The following is a 22,046-nucleotide window of genomic DNA, read 5'->3' on the forward strand; positions in this document are numbered from 1 at the left end:
AGTGTGAGAAATCTTCTAATACGTGAAATTGCCACTATGAAACTCCCAAATCAAGTAAGTTTTATAAACTTCCACCTTGTAAGATAATTAGTCAAAGAGAGTATTAGCTACACTATACTGTTTCCTGATTTGGCCTCAAATATCACTTCCATTTATTACTTGCTGACCCCTTGTGAAAGATATAGGTGACCATACCTAGAGTACTGAAGTATCACAATTTTGGTTAAGGTAGTACAAGAGTTCCATACCCTGAAAAGCTTGATTCTAGGCTCATGATAGAATAAAAAAATTTTACTTCTAAATAGTATCCCAATACTCTACTAGAGACTTTATGCTACATGTATGAAAGTAAGCAATGTAGATATACTTTTGACTAGTACCAAAAGAAAAACAAAGGAAAAAACATTTTAAAGAGAGAGAAAAATAAATGAAAAACATAATGTAACTTCCCCTTCCCCCAAATGCTGAAGAAAATAGATGTTTAATATAGCTATAGAATTACATTACCTTCTCTAGTCAAAAGAGAGACAGAGTCATGTATTTAATTTGTGGGATGGAGAAAGAATGTAAACAGACTCAGAAATATTCAAAGAAATAGTAACACTGCATTTATATTGTCATTAGGTTTATTTCTGTATGGAACAAATGCCACTTAACTAGCCAAAATCTATCAGTAATTCTAAATGTGCAGCTGTATGAAATCTTGCCAAAAAGAATGTGATTATTTAGATCAGAAGGTCTGGAATCAAATCCTTACTAGACATTTTAAAAAAAAGAAAAAGAAAAAAATACTTGATCAAGTCACTTAACCTCGCTATCAGTTTCTTTACCTCTAAAACGAGAATAACAATACCTGTCCTACCTACCTCACAGGGCTGTTGTGAGGATCATGTGAGATGATGTATGAGAACTCACTCTGTAAACTTTAGAGCACTATACAAATGTTAGTTATTATCTTCATCCTAGGGGTTAGAAGGAACCTCAAGGAGTTATCTAGTCCTCATCTTTGTGTCCAAGTAGAACTTCATTTAAAAGAGCTCAACAAGATAGTGGTCTATCCTAAAATTTAAAAAGAACAAAATTCTTCATAAGTTTACTTTTAAATGACACAATCTTTTTGAAGAGCAATTTGACAACAAACAGAATCATGAAACTGCTCATATGCTTCGATCAAAATAAATTTAAAGAGAGAGGAAAGAATGGATTGTGAAGAAAATGCTGATCAGACAACAGTGTGATAATCTTGTTAGAAACAAACACACAAATAAAATGCACACGTATGTACACTTAGAAAAAAACAAGACTGGCAGGAAACAGAGGAAAATTATACCAGTAATCATAGGCAGTAATTCTTATCTATAAACAGATAAGAATATACTTTTTCCTGTTTTCCAAATTTCCTGCTATACGCATGTATTTTAAGAGTAAAAACAGAGCCTATGTTTTTAACCATTAGGCTATGAACTTAAAGTTTAGAGAATATGCTTTAGAAAAATTAATCAGGATTAATTTAAGATATAATTTGTGCAAAGACAGGTAGGAAGTCCAATTAGGCTATTCCACCATGACACAATATTTGTTTCCATACATTCACATATATTCTCAATTTTTTTTTGTTTTGGTTTTGTTTAGTTTGCTTTGAGACAAAGTCTCAGTTTTTCTGTTTTGAGATGGAGTCTCAGTCTGTCGCCCAAGCTGGAGTACAGCGGTGGGATCTTGGCTCACTGCAACCTCCGCCTCCCAGGTTCAAGCGATTCTCCTGCCTCAGCCTCCCAAGTAGATGGGATTACAGGCGTGTGCTATCACGCCCAGCTAATTTTCGTATTTTTAGTAGAGACGGGGTTTTGCCATGTTGGCCAGGCTGGTCTCCAACTCCTGACCTCAAGTGATCTGCCCACCTCAGCCTCCCAAAGTGCTGGGATCACAGGCATGAGCCACCACACCTGGCTTCAAAAAAATTTTGACATTAGATCACAGTCTAATACATTCCTTTAAATACAAAAACTTTAGGACTACTTTTCATTAATTCTATATAAAAGCATGTATATAATATATGCATTACAAAGATGCATAAACTAATAGGAAAAAATGCAACGAACTGTTCGATCAGTGATTATCTTTAGTTGTAAGGTGAGTAAGGAATTTTGCTGTTGCTGTTGTTTAATCTTCATTACACTTTCTCTGAGTTTTCCAAGTTTTCTATAATGAGCATGTAGTCTACAATGTAAACAGGAGAAAAAAGAACCATCCAAAATAGAAAAACAGACCAGGAGGAAAGCCTGATTGACAGTATGTGTTGACAGGGAGTAAAGTCATGTAGTGAATTTTACGACTGCATTACAAAACAGAATCAACAGGATTTAGCAAGCCAAATCCAAAGGCCAATTATCAGGTTTTAAATTATTCCATATCCTAACAGCATCTGACATAACTGATTCCTCTCCACTCTTTGAATCTGTTTTTTTCACTTCACTTCCGGGATAACACATCCTCCCATTTCCCTAGACATTTGTCACCACCTTTGATAAAGCCTGCCCTTCCTGCAGACATCTACATACTGAAGGATCCAGCAGTTCAGTCCTCCCATGTTTCTTCTTTATCTACACTCACATTCACTCATCCCTTCACATTCACTCATCCCTTCACATTCACTCATCCCTAAGACGATCTTATCCAGGTCCATCTATATCTAATGATTCCCATAGGTATTTTCCTCAGCCCAAAGCTCACGGTAGACCTTCAGAAGAGTGTATTCTGGGGCCGAGCGCGGTGGCTCAAGCCTGTAATCCCAGCATTTTGGGAGGCCGAGGCGGGTGGATCACGAGGTCAAGAGATCGAGACCAACGTGGTCAACACGGTGAAACCCCGTCTCTACTAAAAATACAAAAAATTAGCCGGGCATGGTGGCGCGTGCCTGTAATCCCAGCTACTCAGGAGGCTGAGGCAGGAGAACTGCCTGAACCCAGGAGGCGGAGGTTGCGGTGAGCTGAGATCGCGCCATTGCACTCCAGCCTGGGTAACAAGAGCAAAACTCCGTCTCAAAAAAAAAAAAAAAAAGAAGAAGAAGAAGAGTGTATTCTGACATCTCCATTAAGTTATCTAGTAAGTACCTCAAAGTTAACATACGTTAATTTTTGATAAAATAAACACTGATTCTACCCATCCACCCTCTCCCTCAAAAAACTGTTCCTCCCAAGGTATTCACAGTAAACGGAACCTCCAATCACCTAGGTCAATTCTAAAACTCTAGAAATGTCCTTAGCTCCTCTCCCCATATTCGACAAATCCAAGATATCAGCATATTCTGCTAGCTTTATCCTGAAAATTTATCACACGTCTGACCAGCTAACATTCCACTCCCAAATCACCATCATCTCTCATCAAGACTGTAACAGCCTCCTGGCATCTCAGGTTTCTCTACTGCCACTCCCTCTCCCCTGACACAGTTTATTCTCCACACAGTTATCACTGTGATCCCTCTAAAATATTAAGTCAGATCACATTAATATTCTTCTGTTCAAAATCCTCTAAAACTTACCCAACATATTTAGACATAAAGTCCAAAATCCTAGCCAGGGCCCATAGGGTCCTATAACAAGATCTTCTCCTGCTAACTTCTCTGACTTCATCTCCTCCCCCTACTGATTCACTCTCCTCCAGTCACACTGGCTTTCCCAGAACCAAGGGAAGCATACGCCCATCTCCAGGTTTTTGCACTTGCTATCCCCTCTGCATGAAGGCTCTTCTCCCAAACAACCATAACTCACTTTTTACCTTCATTGGAGTTTTACTTAACTATCACCCTCTCAGAGAACCCTTCTCTAACCACCTTCCGCAAAACAGCACGTATTCCCATTACTGACTACAGATCCTTAGCATACTTTATCCTTTAAAATGTTTCTCTATGTAACATTAAGTATCTGTTTGAGGATCTTCTGCATTAGAGTGTAAGCTGCACGAGTAAAGATCTTTGTCTCTTATTTGTGGCTGAATCCCCAGAACCTAGAATAACAATCTTGTATATAGTAGGTATTCCAGAAAACTTGTGCTGAATAAAAGAATTATGGGAAAAGATGGATTGGGAGAATTTAAACTTTGATGAGTGAGAGAAAATATTTCTATTGACCAAAGAGAGAAGTTGGAAAGAACAAATTTGGAAATAAAACATTGACTTTACTTTTTTGATATATTGATGATATGAAGGAGAAAGATCAGGCAAAAGACGCATCAAGGTAATGCAACATCACAAAAATTTCTTAGTAGTGGGAATCAGGAAGGTTAACTGCTAAACAGAGAACAAATAAAGTAGAAAAATCCACTAGTTTGGCACACAAAGCAGAGAATCAGATGGTGAAAGGTTAAGAAGTAAGTAAATGAAGAATGACAACAATTGTAGCCGCTTTTAAGTTTAATGGAGGAAGTGGAGAGAAGGAAGGGAACCGAAGAGGGAAAAAAATCAACAGATCTGACTATGTTCATATGTGCTAGAAAATAACTTAGAAGGTAAGTGATACCTTGAGGTTCTATCAATGAAAATCTTCTTGGTCAACAGTCTACAATTAAGATAACTAAGAGTGAATATCTGATGTTTCTCAAAGGGAAGATTTCCAAGCATGCATCTTTTTTTGAACTCCTGCTCCTCCTGGGAACATACATCCTTCAATCCATTTCTACATTAAATCAAGCTCTACATTGACTTCAGAGTTTCCAGAGCTCTCATGTTGAACAAGAAACCCAACAACAGAAGCACCTCTAGTATGTTTTTTCCTCCCTTCTATATTCCAGAACTAGGTACTAGGTGCCATTCTCATTCCCCGGCCCCTAAGTCTGACACTTAATGTCAACTTTATTGCAGAGTAAATAACTGATCTAGAAGGAGTTAAGCTGGGTTTGACCTCTGTGCTGCCAGCATAATTATCACATCACAAATGTGAAAAATTCCCTACTACTCCTGCCTTAATTATCCCTTCTGTGTGGTATTAAAGTGATTTACATCAATTCCTACTGTTAAGAAATGGAATAAATTTAACCCCAAAGGGTTTTGAAATTTTGGCATAAAATCCATGATCATACTCAGAAATTACATCACATTAAAATTTCTCCCATCCCAACTCCAAATTGCCCTAATTAAACTTGCTTAAGTGAATTCCTCCTGACATTAATACTACTTTTAACTCCAGACTATTTTATTTAAACCTATCTTTTTGAAAACAGGAGGCAAATGAGATAAAGAGAATAAAATCAAACCATTCAGAGTTAAATTTATTACACTGCTCAACAAGAGAGATTTATTTAAATTGCTTTAATACCATATAAAGTGGGAGAATTACAAATCAGGAACGGGGGAGCTCTTCACATTTGGAATACATTAATTACACAGGCAGCACAAACGTCAAAGTTAGCTCAACTATTATACTTCTAAGTCAGTTATTTCCTCTGTTACGAAAGTGGCATTAAGTATCAGACTCGAGGGGGAAAAGAGCATGATATCTGCATAGCATCACAACAATATAGGATAGACATCTATTTTAAAGGGCTCATGTTTTTTAAGTATAATAAAAAAAATATGGGAATACTTCCTCTTAACAGAACCCCTACAGCTTTCCTGTCTAACACTGTAGAAGACCACCAGTCTCTATTTGGCTGCCCTCTGAAGAGAGTTCTTTCTTTCATGGATGAGTCACAGATTTACTCCAAAAAGAGGCTGAGGAATACTCCATCAAGTTGTATGTTACATAAAATTAACTATTATACACTCCATCAAGTTATATGTTACATAAAATTAACTACTTGGGAATGAATTTATCCTTGTAGATATCATGTTCTTAATTAGAAAAACTATGAACAGTGCAATAAATAATGCTTTTTTCCTCTCTTCCTTTATGATACATTTTAAAACACAGGTTCACTGAGTCAAAGATGATATACGTACGTGTGTGTGTGTGTGTGTGTGTGTGTGTGTTTTCATTTTACTCAAATAGATATCATCAAATGACTTTCCAAAAATATAGATTATTTATAGTGGAAAGAGCTTCATATTCAGTCTCAATAAAAACTCACTAGCACTAATTTCAGATTTTTAAAAGAAACATGGTTACTAAAATAGCCTGAATACTTTATGGATTTATATACTGTCTTTTTGTATGTCTCTGTTATTAAGTCAAATTTTAAATTTCCCTATTAATTCTTAAATACTTTGCATAAGGGGAAAAAAGTTTCTATAAAAGAGTAATTAATTTGGCTACCCAGGAATGGCAGCTTTATCCAGCCAGATAGAGCAAAGGCCACCCCTATCCTTTGACTGAATGTTTTTCTCTGCAATATGGTTTTCGTCTCAACTATGGAAACTGTTAAACAGGTAGCGTCAAATACTTGGCTCTTGTCAACTCCCTTACCTTTATGGTCAAAAGCAGGAGATAGTCACCTTTTTGATAGAGCCACAGTTTGGTGCCTATTTGCTACTTGTTCTTACCAGGTGGATTAGAGTTTCATTTTTAAGGTGTTGGGATGCTTTTGCTTAGAAAGGGCCTGGCAAGCACTCCAGTCTCAAGAAGGTACCCTGCCCTCTAGATTTTTCAAGGAACCATCAGGCCCATCCTTGAAGAAAACATAAGGATGTTTTGCAAGTTTCTAGAAATCTGACGCAGAAATTAGAGATCAATTTCCTGATTGTTGTGGAAGTGAAGGATCAATCTTAAGAAACAGACAAGAGGCTGAGGGAAGTGAGCTGGGTCTTGCTTATCCTGTTATTAGGTGTTTCATAGAATAAGCAGTTGAAGATGGAGAAGGATGAGAAGAAAGGGTGATTTTTTTTGTTTTTAATGTTGCAGGGATTGATTTTTCTCCTACAGTTATTCTGAGTTGGGGTTTGTAAAGCAGCACAGACTGCCTAATGACGTTTTGCTTTTGTTTTTTTAATGAACTGAAATCACTTTGGGATATTTTTTTCTGCAACACTGGAAAATTTTATTCAAAAACAAAAATTATTTAAGCAGGTATCTATATTCTTTTCAATCCTTTTCTAAGAGACAGTATTTATTGGGCCTGCATCTCCATACTGCAGCTTGTTAGAGATGCTGTGTCTGCTTTAGCCAGGTTAAAGTGTTCATCCTGCACATTTGGTAATGCACGATAGTTGACATTAAAAAAAATTTCTCCAAAGCACAGACAAAACAAAGAATAAGATAATGTTAAAAGAAAAACTTCTGGAGAAATAAATTTAAAAGAGCTTAACTGAGCAGTGAAAGACTTGTGAACTGGGCAGCCCCCAAAATCAGAGCAGATTCAGAGATACTCCTGGGATGCCTCATGGTCAGAACAAATTCATAGACCAAAAAACAGAAGGGAAGTGATGTACAGAAACTGGCAGTAAGGTACAGAAACAGCTGGATTGGTTATAGATTGGCGTTTGCCTTATGTGAACACACTCTGAACACAGCAGTCTGAGTGGTTGAAGTATGGCCACCAGGAGTGGCCAAAACTCAGCTATTGTTACAGGCATATACTCCCAAGTTAGGTTTCCAATCTTGTCTGTCTATTAAGCTTGGTTAGAAGAACTCATCCACAATGACTCAAATATACAAGTAATGCTTCCTCAGGCATATTTAGTTTGCTTTAACAATCCTATCATGTAGCCACAAACCATACCTGTGGAAAACACAGCAGTAGAAACCTAACCATAAAACATGATCTTGTAATTTCATTAAAGGAGTATCTAAATATAGGACATTATAATAAAAGCTAAAAATGTATAAAAGTATTTTTTTAACCCATGAAGCAACATTATGAAATCAAGAAAAATATAAAAAATACACATTCCAAATTTTCACTTGGATTAGATCTGTCTGCCCTATATGTATAAAAACAGGCAGAGAAAAGGCACTTGGCCACCCACTAACCAAGTCTGGAAAACCTACAGTGAGATAAGGTATACATTCTGTTAATATGAGTACATGTGTCTCTGGGGAAGGGGAGAACACTTTAGGGACTGCTTAATTGTTTAAATATTATTTTTATTTCTTAGATTTTTTTTTGATGCAATAGCACATGAGAAAGTTACTGTCTCATAGTTCATTTACTTACACAGTCCACTAATTACAGACTTGGTTCAGTAAAAAAAACTGTAAATATTAATATAAGCATGTAAACACAACTTTCGGAGATACTAGAACCATTTACTAACACTGAATTACTTTAATCTTATAAAAGTATTCACTAAACATCATTTTTAGTATACTTCATTTGCCGTATCTCTGCTTGGAACGTACTTTACTTGCCTAGGATTTTCAAAAGGCTGGCCACTATATGTATCTCAGCATACAGCTTCTCTCAATGTTAGAGGCCTGCCCTCACTATCCCAAGTCAAATAAACCATGATCTCTGTCACGAAAAAAACAATTAGACATTTTCTATCACCTTACAATCTATTAAGTTGATGCAAAAGTAATCACAGTTCTTCCCATTGAGAGTAATGGCCAAAGCTGCAATTACTTTTGCACTAGCTTAATACTTGCAAGCTCCATGACGGCAAGGACTTTGTCACAAACACCACTCCAACCTCCAGCACTGGAAACAGTATGACATATGACAGGTATGCAATAAATATTTGTTAAACAAATAGTACGATACCAATCACTTTTATCTCAAAGCAAATCATTATACCTTACATACAATTGTTGTGAACTGCTGATACCTGGAATGTTATTTAATGAAAATCACGTTACTGTAAAACAGGAATATGCTTAAAAAAAAAAAAAAAAAAACAAATGAAAAGCAAGCAGCTCAACCATCTAATAATATGGATCTCACTATTAATCACTGAGATTCACATTCTAATAAGTCAGTTCCCAGCTAGGCACTTTGTTATGTAACATTTCAGTTGCATTTTCTCATAATATATGAAAAAAACAGACACGAACAGGACCACCCAAAGAGTTGTTAGAGAATCCCTATTTTTTTCAGTAAGAGAGACCAGGAAAATGAGTTAAACAATCAACAACCCTAATCTGTAGTAGCTCAGGAAAAGATTTATGGTACTATATGTTCCACTAAGTAGAATATAAACTCCACTAGAGCAGGAATTTGTTATTCTTTTGTTTTCTGATATATCAATAGTACTAGAACATTAGTTCGACATAAAATATTCAGTCTTAAAACACAGCTTAAATGAACAAATGAATGAGTGCATACAAAAATATCATAGCTCTATCTGAAGAGATGAGAACTTCCATATTCAACCAGACTCAAATCATGAAGTTATCTTCAGCAATCAAAAGAAATAGAATAAAACACCTCCAATCCATCACAATAGTGATGAGAAGAAGCACCCACACATAGAATAACCAAATAACTAAAAAAAAACAAAAACAAAAACAAAAAACAAAAACCTCACTCATTCAAAAAGATACAATTAGTAGCATTTTTGCCTAGGAACCAAAGTCTCTTTTTAAAAGAGTATAAAAAAGGATTTATAAAAGGAACTTTGGTCAAGTATATCAAAGGGATTAAAGACATGAACCTTAGAAAAAAACTGTCAACTCTGCAATAAATTTGGAAAACACAGGAGAATTATTAGAACTTGGAAAACACAAGAAGAGAATTCTGATAAACATAAATACACTGATAAACATACCTAGGTAAAGATCGTAACATAATGAGGAAAAAAACAATAGTATATGTATTTAGCCTTCAAACAACTGTATTTCTAGTAAAATGTATATTGCTCCATTCTATAATGTAGGTTTAGAAGTCAGTAAAAGCTTCCTGTTATCACCCATAAGGCTTTCTGGCCTCTTAGGAACAGTGAATGAGTAATGCCTTACATCAAGTTCATTTCAGTTAACCTTCCAACTCTAGAGCCTTCCTCAAGAAAAATCAAGTACATAGAAAGCCTCAGAGAACAATTACTTTAATACAGTTTATTTCTGTACATGTGTTTTACATATATACACACCTTTATAAGAGTGTAGTCCCTTATTTTTATTTCACACATTTCTAGTAACTCAGTTTCCTGGCCTCTCAATTAGATGAATGGATCAAATATTCTAGATGTTTGAGAAAGATAAACTACTAGGTTCTAAGACAGTCTAATAAAAAGAGGAGAAACATATCATTTAAAAGAAATTTTTTCCAAGTGTATTTTTCCCAGGCCCAGTTAATGTAGGGACCAAAGGCCTTACCTACAAAAACGGTACCTAAGGATGTTTGCTAATAAATAATAATACAATCATTTGTTTCCCAAGACTACTAAATCAACAGTTAAAAGTTGAATTATGGTCACTATATTGCTTTAAAAAGGAATATCAATATAGTTTTTTAAATGTCAGTTTCTTTAAGATTTAATTTATTTGCAATAATTATTTTCCTAAATCATCAAAAGAACGTTTCTGTATTAAAGTCAAGACTGCTTTGTCCACTAACCAAGGTCATTTTTTGGACAATTTTCCTGTCACTAGTGTGAAATGAATTTAATTTAAAGCATTTCTTCAACATTCAGCCTTAAGCCAAGGAAAAAATTTTCTACCCAACCTTAACAACCAATCAGTTAATTTCCAAGGTGACCTCCTTTTACGTATTTCATGTGCTTTTTTGAAGTTACATATCAAGAAGTCTTATACTAAAATTGATTGTAATTATACACATAACAGAGGAAAATATTCTGAGAGCAAAATTAAAAATCACAGAATGCAAAAAAATCAGCATGTACTTTTAGAACCATTCTTCCTCTATAATAGTAACAAAACTATACAATGGAACACACATTTAAAAGTACATTTCAGTGACATGTGAGCTGACTTGGTTAAAAAATTTTGAGTAACAAAAGAAAAAAGCAATATGACACATTTATATTTTTATAATCTATGAACTCATTATAACCATCAAAAAGGAAAGAGGGCCAGGCACAGTGGCTCATGCCTATAATCCCAGCACCTTGGGAAACTGAAGTGGGAGAATCACTCGAGCCCAGGAGCTCAAGACCAGCCTGAGCAACATGCAGAGAACCCATCTATACAAAAATAAAAAATAAACAAAATTAGCAGGTACCTATGTGTGGTCCCAGCTACTGGGAACCACAGCTATCTGGGATCCTCCTCAGGCAGGAGGATCACTTAAGCCCATCATTTGCTACCTCTGGCGTTAGAAGTGATCATTTCACCAACTCCTTACTCTAAAAGATCATTCCTCCAAGTCCTAACTTTGCAAAGTTCATTCTTTCCTTCTAATCTGCCTCTTCAGTAGGAACTGTAAGCAACCAGGTAATGAAATAAACTTTCCCTTACCAGAGTATCAGCAAATAAATGTAAAAGTAAAGTTATACTTAGAAAGCCATCACTTTGCTACAAGTGATCCCAGCGATTATCATCAATGGATAGTAAAACCATTAAAAAGGCTGATGAGAAACTAAATGTTTTCATATTGCCAAAGCTGTATCTCTGCAGATGATAGGTCATCTGAAGTATTTAGGAAGAGTTTTTGCTCTCTCCACCTTAACCCAGTAATCCAACTTAAAATCGAGTCAGATGCTAAACATTCTAAGATGTGACATTACACAGCTTTACCTATGAAGTTTTCTGAATGCCAAGGATGTTTGTCTCTAATCCAGCTTTTAAACCTCATTTCCCATATGCAGAAAATACCAACAACTTAAAAAATCTAAAACTCAGGATGTTGCTAAGAGGCATCTTACCAGCCGGGCGCGGTGGCTCAAGCCTGTAATCCCAGCACTTTGGGAGGCCGAGGCGGGTGGATCACGAGGTCAAGAGATCGAGACCAGCCTGGTCAAGATGGTGAAACCCCGTCTCTACTAAAAATACTAAAAATTAGCTGGGCATGGTGGTGTGTGCCTGTAATCCCAGCTACTCAGGAGGCTGAGGCAGGAGAATTGCCTGAACCCAGGAGGCGGAGGTTGCGGTGAGCCAAGATCGTGCCATTGCACTCCAGCCTGGGTTAACAAGAGCGAAACTCCATCTCAAAAAAAAAAAAAAAAAAAAAGAGGCATCTTACCTCTTCAAAATGTTATTAATGGGAAAAGGACTGCAGAGACTTGAGAAATACAATTTACTGCCAAACTAGGTCCTTGACTACAACCTGAGTTTACAAACCAGGTGAAAATAGCTTGAAGAAAAATAACAAATTTGAATATGAAAAGGGTATTAGATAACACTTGGAAATTTTCTCTTAGGTGTAATTATGGTATGTGTAAGTCCTTTTTGGGGGCATATATGATGACGTTCTAAATGGACAGACTGGATGAACTGGTAAACTAATAAATTAATACCACAAATAGAGCAAAATATTAACACCTGTTGAATACTGGTAATGACTAAATGTGAGTATACTGTACTTTTCGTTTTTCAGTATGTTTTAAATTTTCAAAATACAAAATTCAAAATTTTTTAAAAGCTTAAAATAAAAAGTATCCTTAACCACATTATCTAAATAGAATATATCTGATTTATTCTACTTTGTTCTAAAATATACTTAAATTGTCTTTTAAAAGGACATACAACTTTTTGGAGTCAACCCTCCAAATCTATGGGTTCTGCGTATGTGAATGCAACCAACAGCAAATCAAAAATATTTGGGAAGGCTAAGCATGGTGGCTCATGTCCGTAATCCCAGCACTTTCGAAGGCCAATATAGAAGGACTGCCTGAGCCCAGGAGTCCAAGAACAGCCTGGACAACATAGGGAGATCCTGTCTCTGCAATCTCAGCACTTTGGCAGGCCAAGGCAGGCAGATCACTTGAGGTCAGGAGTTCGAGACCAGCCTGGCCAACACAGTGAAACCCTGTGTCTACTAAAAATACAAAAAGTAGCTGGGCGTGGCGGTGCATGCCTTTAATCCCAGCTACTTGGGAGGCTGAGGCAGGAGCATGGCTTGAACCCGGGAGGCAGAGGGTGCAGTGAGCTGAGATTATGCCTCTGCACTCCAGCCTGGGCAAAAGACTCCATCTCAAAAAAAAAAAAAATGGAGGGGACAATTATGTCTGTATGATATATACACAGACTTTTTTTTCTTGTCATTATTCCCTAAACAATATGGCACCACAACTATTTACTTAGCATTTACGTTGTATTAGGTATAATTCAAAGATGACTTAAAATATATGGGAGGATGTGCACAGGTTATACGCAAATACTACGCCATTTTATATCAGAGACTTGAACATATAAGAAGATTGTTATTGTGGCAGGGAAAAGTCCTGGAACCAATCCTCCCTGGATACCAAGGAATGACTCTAAAATACAAGGGATATTAAAAAAAAAAAAAAAAATGCTAACAAAAACTAAGCAAATATATATATGTATATATATATACCTATGAATAAGAAACTAAGAACTCAAGGATGTCAGTACCCAGAATAATTTACAAACATTTACTTTTACTAGGTGTTACCTGACCTCAGGAGGACTAAAAGTCAAGGTCTGTCAGGTATTCAGCAAAACTCTTTATGGACAAACATACAAAGAAACAGTATACGTTAAAAAGTACTACCTCTAAATTGATTACTGTTTCAAAAGACACCTTTATAGCAGCTTTTATTAGACTTTATACATTAAGAAAATGGTTTCCTAAGGGGGTGTAATCTTAAGGGGGTGTATATAAAGGAGTAGACAATCTATGATTAACTGCTACTTAAAAACTAAAAAGAAATCAAACTTAACTAATACTTAATCAGACTACCACTAGTATCCTTGATGGATACATGTCAATTTATCCAAAGCATGTGCAATCATAATGCATTCCAAGTAAGTTCTTATACAACTAATAATTTTACTTAATAATTTGAAGAGTATAAATATTTTATATGTGGCTCAACATTTTAAAATATTTACTATCTGCTGTATTTGTTATACAAAATACACTGATAGACAAGTAGTATAAATACACATAAAAATACTGGTATACACTCAAATGTCTTACATATAAACATGTACAGTAAAAAAAATTAGATACCTTACCTTAATGAAGTATCTCCAGTACACAAGTAGCAATTTTGACACCCATCTCCTTCAGAGTGAAACAATACAAGCATTTAATCTCTAAAATTTCTGATATGAGCAAATGATCATGCTCTATGAACAGAGACACAGACTTTATTTGATTTTCAAGTCCCATTTGTTAGGGAGGAAATACAGATATACAGCCTGGAAGTCTTTGACAAGTGAGGCAGGATGAGCTCTGGAAAAAAGCCAAGTAGTCGCCAGGCACGGTGGCTCATGCCTATAATTCCAGCACTTTGGAAGGCGGAGGCTGGCAGATCATGAGGTCAAGATATCGAGACCATCCTGGCCAACATGGTAAAACCTCATGTCTACTAAGAATACAAAAATTAGCTGGGTGTGATGGCGTGCACCTGTAGCCCCAGCTACTCGGGAGGCTGAGGCAGAAAGATCGATTAAACCTGGGAGGCGGAGGCTGCAGTGAGCAGATATCGCACCACTGTACTCCAGCCAGGCAAGAGTGAGACTCCATCTCAAAAAAAACAAAGAAAAAAAAAGCCAAGTCATCAAACCTGGGTCCCAAGATGACCAGTGAGCTAGGAAAAGGTACTGATCTTAGATTCCTCAAGGAGTTAACTATACAGAAACTGTATTTGAAACTGTTAGCTGTTGCCCAATATCCATTCAGCCATTCTTCCTCATTTACCGGAATTCCTATTTTATGGTACATGGTTACTCATTAGAAAAAATTAAAAAAAAAAGACACTTTTCAATCTACCTTATTACTAGATGTGGTTACTAAGGTGTGTGTGGTCATTTGGGAAATGAACATCCAACTTTCAGGATATAGTTTTAAATTAAGGAGATATTACCTTTCCCTCCCCTTTTTTGACTACGTGGAATTAATATTTGACAGGTGAAGGGGCCATCTCCAACTATGCAATAAAGGTGGAATTAGTAATCACACATGATAGCAAGGCAAAAGGAGCTTGGGTCCCCAGCACTGTTCAACTCCGTATCAGCTCTCAGTCACTTCCTTCTGGGCTACTGCATGACCAAAAAAAATTTTATTTATACCACTGTTATCTAGAGTTTTCTATCACTCTCAGGTAAGCCTAATCCTAACTAAAACCAAGACAAAAAATTCTGAGTCAATATAATGACTCAGTAAATTACAACCTATGGAAAGCAAATCCATGATGGCAACAGAGACTAGGAAAGTAATACAGAGTCTGGAGTACAGAAAGTGTTTCTTGAGCCAGCCGGGAGGCCGAGGAAATGAGAGATGGGCAGCCAGGGAGGCTGAGGATGCCTTGGTCTATGATTTGGAGGAAATCTAGGTAGCCAGATAGTTTGGGGACACCTGCTCTAGAAGGACAGCAGAATAGCCTCCTATTCTAAGAAATACTCCTAACAGAGCCTAAATTTATGCAATCTCATACCCAGCCCTGATGATTAATAAAACTTATCTCTACAGCAAAAGAAAACAAAAGGCTAATTACATTTTCAACAGTTCTCAAGATAGTATCATATAACTCATCTTCTTATCAATATATTTAAAAATCTAGTGAGAACTGATATCCAAAGTAGGCTGTTTGAAAGGTAACTTAAAATCTATCCTGAGATTGGATCAGTCAGACCATGTTAGTCTCTGTAATACTGCTCACACCAGAATATCTACTGAAAGATATGAGAAAAAGCCCTATGTTTACTGAAATTATGTTAAGGATTTTCTTTTTCGTATCACACTGACTGAAATTTTTTTCCAGTTTTAGTGTCAAAATAATTTTCTTTTTTATGGGTACTAAAGTTGTTTTTACATTCAAGACACTGTATTCCTCACCTTGGAATGTTTCCTCTTCAACAGTAATTGCTATAAATCTGACAGGCAAAGTTGAAACCCACCTGTAACACACATTTTATTTTTTTTTAACTTCCATTCCCATTATCTGATCCCACTTTTTCCTTGTGCTTTTTCCCAGTCAAAATTTACTAAATGCCCACTATTCTAGTGCCTGTATGAACAACATACTATAGCTGCAATTCCTGCCTTCCTAGAGGTAAATTATTTAAATTAAAATATCATTCATAATTAAAGTATTGCTAAACCTCCATGAATAATTCCTGATTAAACACAGTAATGTTGAGAACCGCAAGGACTGTAAAGGGTCTGGGATTTTTACCCTACTCACAAACTAACAAACTAGCCTATTACTGATTCATGTTCACTGACAGAAGACACAAGGCTACTGGGTAAAAGAGGAAGAACTCTGTCATCCATGACACAGCAAGCAGCATAATGACAATTTTCCCTTGTCTCCTCAAGTTCCACAGGGACAACACAGTATGCCTACATAGATGCCTACACACATAGTGGGTTGAAATACAGGAGAAGACCAGTTTTGAGAATGCATTGCCTTTTAGAATGAGCAGTAAGCAAGCCAGCTGTTTGTCTGAGGTAAGGGAGAGAGAGGAAATGTTAACATCATCCTTCAATGCTGCTTGCTGTAATTACAAACCATGCAGGAAAATAGTCAGCACCTTGCATTCTTGCCATACTGAGCAAGAAAGCTCAAAAAACACTGAAAACTCAGGGCACACAACCTCTCCCAGTGAGTTTATGCTAAATAACTACCCTACTAAACATCCTGGAAAAATCAGAAGAAAATTTATTTCTATACTAAACTTTAAGCTCCATCAGAAGAAATCAAGTTTTGTTTTATTCAACATTGTATGTCCACTGCCTGGAATATTAGCTGGCATAAAACAGACATTCAATAAATGAATAAAGCCAAAATCAGCTCATTTGTATAAAAAAAAAAAATTCTCCAAGTTAATGTTTATTCCTAAGATACAATTTCTTCAACTATAAAATGGGTATGAAGTTAGAGTTTTTTTCTTATATCAAATTGCATTGCATCTTGAATCAACTTCATGTGATAAAGAAGGGTTCGAGTAGCTTGCAGTACATGTCTACCTGTTGGCATTTATCAAAGGCACACCTTGAGAGCATTTCTCTGGTATTCAAGATTAACAAAATCATTGGCCAATGACTGTTTTTCTCTTTAACTCTCTTGGTCTTTAAAAACTAAGAGCCATTTCGGGTACTCATACATCTTTCCTATAAACACACATACTCTTTAAACAGGAAAGAGAGCTATCTTCTTTGTTCTTTCAAAAACAGAACTAAAAAGAAACATACACACACTAAAATTAAAAAAAAAAAAAAAACCTCATCCTAATCTTGCTAACTACAAAGCTAAACAAAATTTCATAACTAATTTAGAGCACTGTGCCTAATGGCATTTACGTACTTGAAGGCAAAAAATATTTAGGATGGATTGCAATCCATGTACTATGACTGACATATTAGTAACCCTGAGAAATTAACCATTCTCAAAACTTCAGTTTATTGGGCTATAAAATGAGATTAATAGTACAGGCTGAGTATCCCTAACCCAAAAATCAAAATCCAAAATACAAAACGTTTTGAACACCAAAACGACATTCAAAAGGATATGCTCACTGAAGCATTTTGGATTTGGGATATTCGGATTAGGCAAGCTTATTGAACCAAGAGGTATAAGGCAAACATTCCAAAATTAAAAAAAAAAAAAATCCAAAATCTGAAACACCTCTGATCCCAAGCATTTCAGATAAGGGATATTCAACCTGAAGCATTCTACAGTTCTTAAAGTTTTTGTGAAGATTTAGTAAGATAGCGCTAGCAAAGTAGTTTTGCATGGTATTTGGTACATTAACATCCACACATTAACTATTTTTAAAATTTCCTTTAAGTATAATCCCTTAAGAGAAACGAGCTAGGGGCTTTCTTTTTAAGCTGTATCTGCCTACAAACTCATCTCGAAATCACTTTCTCAGAAATCCTAAGATTAACACTAGTTTGATGGTAACATATATATAAAACAGCAGTTCAAAGAACTTATGTTCTGAGGTTTTCTGACCTTGCTGTGATACCTAAATTGATTTTTTTAATTATTTAGTTGACAACAATATATGTTTACCATGTACAGCACGTTTTGAAATATAAATACACTGTGGAATGGCTAAATCAAACTAATTAACTCACATCCATTTTTTTGTGATGAGAGATGGTTCATTGTACATGACAACCTAGCTAGGACACGATACCCCAATATTTGGTCAAACACCAATCTAAACGTTGCTGTGAAAGTATTTTTAAATTAGCACTTAAACCAAAAGACTATGAGTAAAAACCATTACTCTCCACAATGTGGGTCAGCCACAACCATTTAGGTGAAGGCCTTCAGAGACAAAATGAGGTCCCCTGAATAAGAGAAATTCTGCTTCCAAAATGCCTTTGGACTTGAAACTGCAACACTGAACCTTCCTTAGGTCTCCAGCCTACCAACCTACCCTGCAGACTTCGGGCTTGCCAGCCAGTCTCCACAATCATGCAAGTCAATCTCTCATTCTCCCTGTCTCACTATAAACACACACACACACTCACACACACACACACACACACACATACATTGGTTCTGTTTCTCTGGAGAATCCTGCAAACTCAGAGAAGTTTGTTAATAGGTCTAATATTAACACAAGATTAATATTTCTAACAGGTGAAAAATTATGAAAGCAAAGAAAGTACTGCAAATTCACCATGCTCAACACTGACAAAGACAAAGTAATAATGAACAGGGTTCCAAAATCCCTAAGTAAGAATTACTGGATGCCAGAAATTTTATTTACACTTCATTAAAAAGAGTCACTAGTTCAATGTGGCAGACTTCGTACATCTTTATCTTCTCTCCTCACCCCCAAATCCCATTAAAAAGAGAAGGAATAGAAGGTAAAAACCCGTAACAACAAAGTGAATAAAAAGGAAGACCAAAAGCAAATAAAAGATTTAAACACATTTGTAGGAGATTAAGAGAAAACTCAATAGAAGAAATTACTAAAATAGAGCATGAAAAAGTCATAGCCCAGAGTTCAAAGGAGCTGAAGCTTAAGAGGTTGTGAACAACCTTGTCCAACACTTTTAGAATCCCTAAAAATGCAATGATAGATGGCATAAGTAGTCAGCTGGGCTAGACATAAGGATTAACTGAAAGCCTTAATACTGAGAGGTCAGCCTCATCTCTTCCCCAACTTCAACACCCAGCAAGGCCTACAACCAAGCATTAAACCAGCAAGGCCTACAACCAAGCATTAAATGCCAAGTAAGAGAAAATATTCTCTTAACCCTAAACTTAAGTTGAATGAACTGAAGGAAGTAGGACAGTTAACACCTAATGCTAAGGTACTTCTCACCCTGGTTCCCCAAAATAACCTCAAGCTATCTATCTAAAGCCTACTTATCCCACAGCAGAATTTGACTAGATTTCTTATTCACTGTAAACATTAACAACCAAAATTAATCTGACCTTTGGGGAAAGCATGCAGTAATGTAAGAAAGATCAAAATAAGTAGAAACATTAATTCAGATTATAAAGAGACACTTATTCAGCTGACTCCTGAACAACATGAGTTTGAACTGTCCAGGTCCACTTACACATCAATTTTCTTCTACCTCTGCCACCTGGGCAACAAGACTAGCCACTAGCCCCTCCCCTTTCTCCTCCTCCTCAGCCTGCTCAATATGAAGATGAGAATGAAAACCTTTTTAATGATCCACTTCCACTTAATGAATATTAAATACATTTTCTTTCTGATGATCTTCTTAATGACATTTCTCTAGGGTACTTTATTGTAAGATACAGTATATATAACACACCTAACATATACAAACATGTGTTGATCAGCTGTTTCTGCTATCAGGAAGGCTTCCAGTCAACACAGGCTATTACTAGTTAAGTTTGGGGGAAGATAAAAGTTACACGTGAATTTCTGAACGCAAGGAATGGTGGTTCTTTGCCCCTAAACCCCATATTATTCAAGAGTCAACTGTATATCACTATGAAAATAGGATACTACTAAAAAAACTGAATAAAGAGAATACATTAAAGAATTCTTAGAAACAGTAAAATATGTGTCAAAATGAAATATTCAAAGAGGTGGAAAATAATGGCAATAAATACCTAGAAAGACATAAAGCAAAATGCTGGAAAAATGCAAGAAATAGGCTAAAAGCACCAGGAAACACCTGTCTTCCAGGAGTTTGCAGAGAAAACACAAGAAAATTTCCCAGAGTTGAAGAGAACACGCTCCAAACTGAAAAGGCCCACCCAAGAAAATAAATAAAAAACTAATGCAGATATATCACTACAATTTCAGTACATCATAAGGTCAAGAGAAGATCCTGAAGCTGGACTGGAGAAAAGGCAACCTAACAATGTAACAAGACTTCTAAGTATCAGGCAACGCAGCAGCAACATTAAATGTTAGATGGCTAAGAAACACTGCATTAAAATTTGAGGAAAAAGTGATATTCAACTTTGGATTCTACCTAAAAGCAAGTCATTAGTCAAGTATGAGGGTATCAGAAAACTACCAAGGACTTCAACAAAGAAACAAAGTATGGAGTTAAAAAAAAAAAAAAAAAAAAAAAAGATGAAATATAGGGAAACAATAGCTCTAATCAAGGAGAGCAGTAAAGCTCAGAGACAGAAGATGTATAACATGCATAGAAAACGACAAGCAAACCCAGACAGGCGGCTCTGGGCAACAGATCTCCCGGGTAAAAATGAATTCAATAGACCAACAGTATGCTCGAGACCGTGGAAAACGAAGTCTGTTACAGCAGCACAGAAATGCAAGTTTATACACACACGCACACGCGCGCACACACAGCGCAACTGTACTAGAATAAAAACTGTTCTAGTCGTGGTCCAAGGTTTGTTTCTTGGTTTTGCTGAGCAGAATTAAAACAGAAAAGCCACAGAATATGCAAAACAAAAACTTAAATTGGAAAGCTCTGGCCTGGAACAGAAATTCCCTACTCTGGATTTTCTGAATTTAGAAAGGATATTTTAGTACTAACAACAATAAAAGACTGTATGTTGAGTTCAATTGTTATTTCTGTTATTAAGGATGGCTAGAGCAATTACTATGGAAAAATATCTGAAAAGAACTGCTTAGTCTATTCGAAATATCTAAAGCAAGGCCAGGCACGGTGGCTCATGCCTGTAATCCCAGAACTTTGGGAGGCCAAGGCAGTAGAATAGCTTGAGCCCAGGAATCCAAGACCAGCCTGGGCAATGGGGCAAAACTCCGACATGGCAATAAAAAAAGAAAAAAGAAAAAGAAGAAATGTCTACATAGAACAACAGTCTATAACCCAGAAAAAGCACAAGAACTAAAATGACAATAAACTGAACTAAGAGTAATTAAAGCTACTTACATAAATGTAGTTATCAATTGTGCTTTTAAGCTATGCTGCATATAATTTAAAGAATCTATGAAATACATAAAGCCTACAAATAGGACTCAGGACTAAAGGGAACATAATAATTTTTATTTTTTTTTAATAAAAAGAGGTAACAGTTTCATGGATAATTGAGGTTGAAAAAAACTTTAAGACATCACCTAAAGCCGGGTGCAGTGGCTTACACCTGTAATCCCAGAAATTTTGATCTCAGGAGTTCAAGACCAGCCTGAGCAACATGATGAAACCCTATCTCTACAAAAAATACGAAAATAGTCCAGTCGTGGTGGCCAGCACTTTGGGAGGCCGAGGCAGGTGGATCACCTGAGGTCAAGAGCTCGAGGCTGGACTGCCAAATATGAAGAAATCTCATCTCTACTAAAAACATAGAAAATCAGCCAGGCATGGTAGGGGGTGTGGTGGCGGGTATGGTGGCAGGCACCTGTAATCTTTCTTAGCTATGTGGGAGGCTAAAGCAGAACTGCTTGAACCCTGGAGGCGGAGATTGCAGTGAGCTGAGATCATGCCATTGCACTCCAGCCTGGGCAACCGGAGCGAAACTCTGTCTCAAAAAATATATATACATACAAATACGATAAGGAAGGCATGATGGCACACACACCGGTAGTCCCAACAACTAGGCAGGCTGAGGTGAGAGCGTCACTTGAGCCTGGGAGGGGGAGGATGCAGTGAACTGAGATTGTATCAGTGCACTCCAGCCTGAGCAACACAGTGACACCCTATCTCAAAAA

The 22,046-nt window shown here is 36.5% G+C and overlaps 1 protein-coding gene across 7 annotated transcripts in view; it reads right to left on the minus strand.

Annotated features, from left to right (window-relative positions):
* PHF3 (PHD finger protein 3) overlaps positions 1 to 22,046 on the minus strand; it is an 89,278-nt gene that overhangs the window by 46,592 nt on the left and 20,640 nt on the right. Inside the window, exon 2 of one of the 7 annotated variants that reach the window (XM_074398127.1) lies at positions 867 to 1,059. The exons of 5 other annotated variants lie outside the window; for them this stretch is intronic. The gene's annotated coding sequence lies outside the window, so the exon portion shown is untranslated. Of the gene's footprint in view, positions 1 to 866; positions 1,060 to 13,964; positions 13,989 to 22,046 lie in introns of those variants that run through there. One more of the 7 variants, XM_074398128.1, reaches the window with a different exon arrangement.

This window comes from Saimiri boliviensis, chromosome 4 (assembly GCF_048565385.1).
Source record: "Saimiri boliviensis isolate mSaiBol1 chromosome 4, mSaiBol1.pri, whole genome shotgun sequence".
Lineage (NCBI taxonomy): Eukaryota > Metazoa > Chordata > Mammalia > Primates > Cebidae > Saimiri > Saimiri boliviensis.